The sequence below is a fragment of the Conger conger genome, chromosome 3, assembly GCF_963514075.1.
Source record: "Conger conger chromosome 3, fConCon1.1, whole genome shotgun sequence".
In the NCBI taxonomy this organism is placed as follows: Eukaryota; Metazoa; Chordata; class Actinopteri; order Anguilliformes; family Congridae; genus Conger; species Conger conger.
In genome coordinates, this window is record NC_083762.1 from 4,735,775 (window position 1) to 4,742,010 (window position 6,236).

The window sequence follows — 6,236 nt, forward strand, 5'->3', positions numbered from 1 at the left end:
TCAGAAAGGGGGGGGCGGGGAAAATCAGGAGGGAGGACTAAGGTAGAGATTGAAAAGGTGTGTTTTGAGTCTGCGTCGAAATAGGGGGAGGGATTCTGCTGTCCTGACAGTGGTAGGCAAGTCATTCCACCACTGAGGAACCAGAACGGAAAACAGGCGTGAACATGCAGCTCGACCGCCAGGTGCACGTAGAGAGGGAACCATAAGGCGACCAGAGCTGGCAGACTGGAGTGGTCTAGCTGGGGAGTAGGGAGTGATCAGGGATTGTATGTAAGGTGGGGCAGTCCCCTTAGCAGCCTGAAATGCCAACACTAGGGCCTTGAATCGGATGCGTGCGGCAATAGGAAGCCAGTGAAGGCCAATGAGAAGCGGAAAGAATACATTTTAGATTTGAGAATAAAATAATTTATTTGTTTGTTTGTTCTGCTGCTTGGTTCTCATTATGTGTTTGTTCCATTATTGCATTTTCACCTTTTTATTTCATTCATTTATTTCATCGCTACCTTATTTTCCTGAGGGACACCGGGAGAACCCCATGATTACGGAAGAAACCCCGTGGAAGAAGCAGTAACTTCCCGGGATTTATGTGAGCCAATCCTTCCGGCTAGAAGCCAACTAATCTCTTTCTTAATCCTAGATGCAACAGACAAAGAAGGGCGTCTAGGTGGGGGAAGAGGACTTCCGAGCCCGGGGAACCACGTGGATTTAATGGCCCCACAACGGACAAAGACGGGCGAACACAGCCATGTGAAGCCGCTTAATTTATTTCTATTTTTCCTCTTTGATCTTTTTCCCTTTCTTTTTTTGAAAAAGGAATTTTTGTTCTGGACAATTGAGAAGTGCCCTGAAGGCACTAGTAGAAAAAAATAAAGAAATAATTTTTGTTCAACAATCTCTCTCTCTCTCCACAATGTACACACACATACACACGCACAGATGCATGTACACACACATACACATGCATGTAGACACACACATACACACACACACACAAGATACATACTAAGTGTATCATTGTAGGTTGTACAGGCCACAGGCACGTCCGCGTCTATACAAATAGATTGCGATCATATAGAGCCACACTATGGAGTGTGGATATACATTGCAGATGTTTCAGATAAGCCAGCCACTGAACTCTGGACTGTTTCGTAACACAGGTGTCTGTTTGCCTGGCCAGGAGGCGTGGTTCAGAGTGCCCTGCTTCCTTTCTGCCAAGCCTGGCAGCCGCAGTGACATACGAAGCAGACCTCGTGGGCTAAGAACACGGACGTTTCTGAAAGGCACACACACGCACACCGGGACGAACACGACAAGCCTCAGCATGGGAAGCAACTGGGAACAGGTACTGTACAAATTTGGCACTTATTGAGTCGAATTAGCATCCATAAATTTTGCGTCTTGTTTGGCTGAATATGCTTCATTTATAAACTGTAGTTTTTGGTTTCATTTTTAGAGACTTGTCTGTAACACTTCGTAACAAAGGGAGCTGGTTTTACCAGGCTGATATTGCAACTGAAAGGAGTTAACAGCACCTATGAAAACACAAAGAGCCGATGCAGGCACATCCATTATGAGTGTAGTGACAGTCATATTAAAGGAGTAACATGGTGGTTGGTCACACATTCTAGGTTTTTATATGCGTTATGCACAAGAGGGCATTGAAGAAACACGGTGAAAGTACTAAATATGTCCGTTCTTTAGTTTTGGAGAAGTAAGCGTTTTAAATTTATCATCCTATGCCAGAACGTCCTGCAGAGCAGCTCAGAGCCTGAGGAAGGTCACACGTACGTCATGTACCACGGGACCTCTCGTAAGGCAGCGGAGCGGATCAAGGCCCGCGGTTTCCACCAGTCCAAAGACGGGATGCTGGGACGGGGCGTGTACGTCACCCGCGACGCGAAGAAGGCCATGGCGTACCCCCTGGGGCTCCCCGAGGACCAGCGCGTGGTGCTGAAGCTCCGGGTCAACGTGGGCAGAGTGATGAGGATCGATCACCAAGGGCACCCGCTGCAGAAGACCTGGCACAAGCACGGCTACGACACGGCCTGGTGCCCGCCGCGCTGCGGGATGGTGCCGAGCGGTCTGGAGGAGGACTGCGTGTGGGACCCCAAGCGCGTGGAGGTGATGGAGGTGATGGAGGTGATGGAGGTGATGAAGGTGCCCGATGCGCCGGCGGCCCCCGGACTCGCCGAGGCCACCGGTAAGGCTGTCGGCGAGACCGTCGGGGACATCCTCGGGACCACCGTCACGTTCATGGGGGGCGTCGTCAGGGGTGCCGCCGGGGGCATCAACGAGGCCGTCGGGAGACTGTTCAATTGAAGCTTCAAATGGTGAAGCGTTTTTTTCGTTATCTGAATGCGTTATCGGCTTTTCACACAGTATATTCTGAGGAAAATTAAATGAAACTGCATTATTTCGTTGATCATAGTTAATAGTTTATATTGGTTTATAGTCCAGCAGCGAAACATTCTGGTCATTCCCCCTGAAACTGCTTCCACTGTTTTTAACAGGATAGTAAAAGCACTTTAGTTACTTAAATTACACTGGTCTACTTTACACTGTTTCACGTTTGGAAATCCCCACAGTCAGAGAAGAAAAGTGAAAGTGAGGTGTGGCTCTCCAGTCTGACTCAGTTTGAGTAAAACTATTTGCTGCATACTATGCATTTTAGAGAATAAAAGAATAATTTGTTTGTTCTGCTGCTTGGTTCTGATTGTGTGTTTGTTCCATTATTGCATTTCCACCAGTTATCACCTTTTTATTTCATTCATTTATTTCATCGCTACCTAATTTTCCTGAGGGACTGAACTCGTAAGGGTTGTGTTCATACTTCTCTTTACTACTTCTCCTTAGTTCAATATAAGCATCTTCATACATTGTGTTTTCACCAAATGCAGACATCAGAGCACTTTTCTTATAGATAGTCCCCCAAATTTCAGGGCTCCATAATGTTTGGGACACATTAATGTCCCGTTTCGTATTCTGCCGCTGATCCGTTGCATACAGCGACTGCTTGGAGCCTGTGGCCCATAGACGGCCATTCGGCCCGATCCTGAGTGACACTCACATCCAGAGAGATGCACACTACCAGAGGACATGAGTGCATCCTACTGTGTTGCACAAGGAACATTCGCTCTTGTTAAATGCATTCATTTCATTACACATACACACAGATGCCTGTAGACACACACCCATATACACATGCACAGATGCATGTACACACACATACACAAGATACATATTAAGTGCATCATTGTAGGCTGTACAGGCGGACACTATTGGCGGACATTTGCAGTTCCTTTTGTTGAACTGTTAGAACAGAGGAGCAGTTGAACTTATCTTTTGGAGTCAGATGAACGAGAACAAAATAAAATGAACCCTGTTCCAGTAGCATTGGTCAGACTACACACGTTTCTTTCACTTCTTGGATACTTCCGCCTTTTGGTGTATTTGGGGGGTTTCTTACACACACACACACACACACACACACACACACACACACACACACACACACACACACACACACACAGACACAGACACAGACAGACACAGACACAGAAGCACAATGTAGCACTTATTACGAGCTGTAATTAAGCTACAGTAAGTTAGGACCAGTCTCTAGGTTCGTAGGGAGCAGTAGTAGTTAAAACAGTAATAACAGCAAAATAACACCACAGACCATCAGGTAAGTTTAAATGCCGGCTTGTTTATACAGAAATTTAGAAAGATTCAGAAGTAGAAAGAGTCAGAAATTGGTACCATTAAACATTTTACATATACAACATTTGAGAAATATTCAAAATATTTGCATCCAAAAGCAAATGGATCCAGTGTAAACTATGTATTCTATTTAAGGAATAGAATGAGATGATTCTCTCAGCATTAGTTTCACTTTTAAGTCTATTTGGGTTCGAGAAAATATAACTGAATATAATTGAAGTCACATTTAAGGTTTCTCTAAAATATGTATTTGGTTTCTATTCATGAGTTAACTCAGTTTAAGTTAAATAATCTCTTAACTAATCTTAAACTCTTAATATCTTATCTTAATATCTAAATATCTCGTTTTAAGTCTTAATTCAATCAAATTCTCATTTAAATCAAAATATAATTTCAATCTAATATAATAACATAATTGTAATTCTCAACAGGCCTATTTTCAAATCAAGGGTCAAGTATTGCTTTTGCTAGTTGCTTCTTTCGTATATCGTCAGATGGCCAACTCAGTGTCATGCAGCCACGCCCTCGTCTCCGGTCCTAAGTCGAACAGGCCAGCTTCTGAGGGTGGGCTGTATAGGGGGCAGCCGGTGATTATGTGCTCGGCAGTCTGTTCAGGCTCGCCGCACTCACATGCCGCACTGTCCGATAGGCCCCACTTCTTCAGAGATGACTTGAATCGTCCGACGCCAGAGCGCAGACGGTTCAGTGAGGTCCATAGATGGCGTGGCATGTCTTCTCCTTTTACACCGCCTCCTGGGTCCCGGATGTATCGTTGCATGCGGGAGGGCCCAGCCGTCTCCCACGTCTGTTTCCAGGATGCTGCCAGCCAGGCGTCTCTGGACAAGTCCTCAGGGATAGACTGTAGCATCTCCTGTGCTGCCTTGTTGTAGGGATTGCGAGACTTAAGCCTGCATGGTGGTGCCGGTGTTGTTGTGGCTTTGTGTAGGATGTGCCAGTCGTGCTTCTGGGCTTTTCTTGCCAGGGCGAGGGTAGCCGCATCCCGTCGGAGACTGGCTGGGGCGATTCCAGCTAGGACTGGCAGGTAGGACACAGGGGTGGGTTTCAGACAACCAGTAACTATACGGAGGGCGCTGTTGATGACCGTATCTACCTTGTTCACATGTGGACTTCTGCTCCAGGCTGGGGCACAGTATTCTGCAACGGGTAATACCAAGGCTTGCGTGGATATGCGTAGGGTCTGGGGGGAAGCTCCCCAAGTCGAACCCGCCAGGCGACGGATGAGCGAGACCCTTGCTGTTGTCTTGGCCTTCACTTCATCCAGGTGTTGCTTGTAGGACAGTGTCCGGTCCAAGCATACGCCAAGGTACTTGGGGGCTTGCTGGAACTCCAGGCGCTTGTTGCCAACATGCACGTCCAGTTCCCTTCTTGCTTCCCGATTGTTAAGGTGGTAAGCTGCAGACACTGTCTTGCCCATGCTGAGCTGAAGGTGCCACTTCTGGAGGTAGTCTGCCAGGATGCCCATGTCTCGGTTGAGGCCAGTTGCTAATTATCTGCTAATGAAACTAGTGAGCTTCAGTTTAGTTCTAGCACATAATCAAATGCATTTGCATTACCAGCAAGCATAGCAATGAAAGAAAAATAACAATCGTGAAGATAACATTCACAGATAGCATTCACAGTTCAGCAATTCAAGAATAACATTCAACCGTAGTAAATGCATTCGAGCTTAAATTTAAAGTTCAAGTTACACTGTAGTCGGTGCAATCCGTCCATCCGTGTATTGAGTGAATGAGTCCACCCTTACCGCGATATATCTCAAAAGAAAAAGAATTAATTCGTAGTCGAGATAATGATGATGGCATCTAGCAGTCCTACCACAACTTTTATTTGAACAGTGTGTGTGTCCTTCTCCGGAATGCAGATGAAGCTGGGAGGTGCCAACGATTGTCCGTGGTTCTTCTCCTACTGGGAAAGGCTCGCCATCTTCTCTCGTTGAGCGCAACGCGGCTTCAGTAATTCTAGGCTACTCAACGATTCTTCAGTCAAACAACCAATATCGTAGTTCAAATAAAACACGGTCTACCTCTATAGACGGAACGGTAACATGAAACACTTCCAAAAATAGAAAATAAAGGTTTACAACAATCAGTTTCGTTTCAGGTCTTAACTTTTTGTTGCTCACTGGTTCGACTTCAATGGCGTCTTTCTTTGTTACCGAAGATCTCGTCAGTTTTTGAATTCACGCGTCAGCGAACATTACAGCCATTCCGATTGGCTGGGACAATTGCACTTTGTTAAAGTGACAGGATATCTATTTTAACATGGTAACTTACAGGTTGAACTAATAAAAATGAAATATTTATTTTAATCCTATTCAGATGTATTTTATTATTATTAGTTCAAGTATGTCTATTTAACCTATTTTCACCGAGGTTACAACAACACATGTTGTACACATACAGGCGCAGGTAAATTACACAACACATACACACAGACACACACACAAAACCACAGACCCAGACACGCACACACACATACACACACACACACACACA

At 45.5% G+C, this 6,236-nt stretch overlaps 1 pseudogene; it reads left to right on the top strand.

Annotated features, from left to right (window-relative positions):
- The first annotated feature begins 1,214 nt into the window (after positions 1 to 1,214).
- LOC133123109 (uncharacterized) overlaps positions 1,215 to 6,236 on the top strand; it is a 68,819-nt pseudogene continuing 63,797 nt past the window's right edge.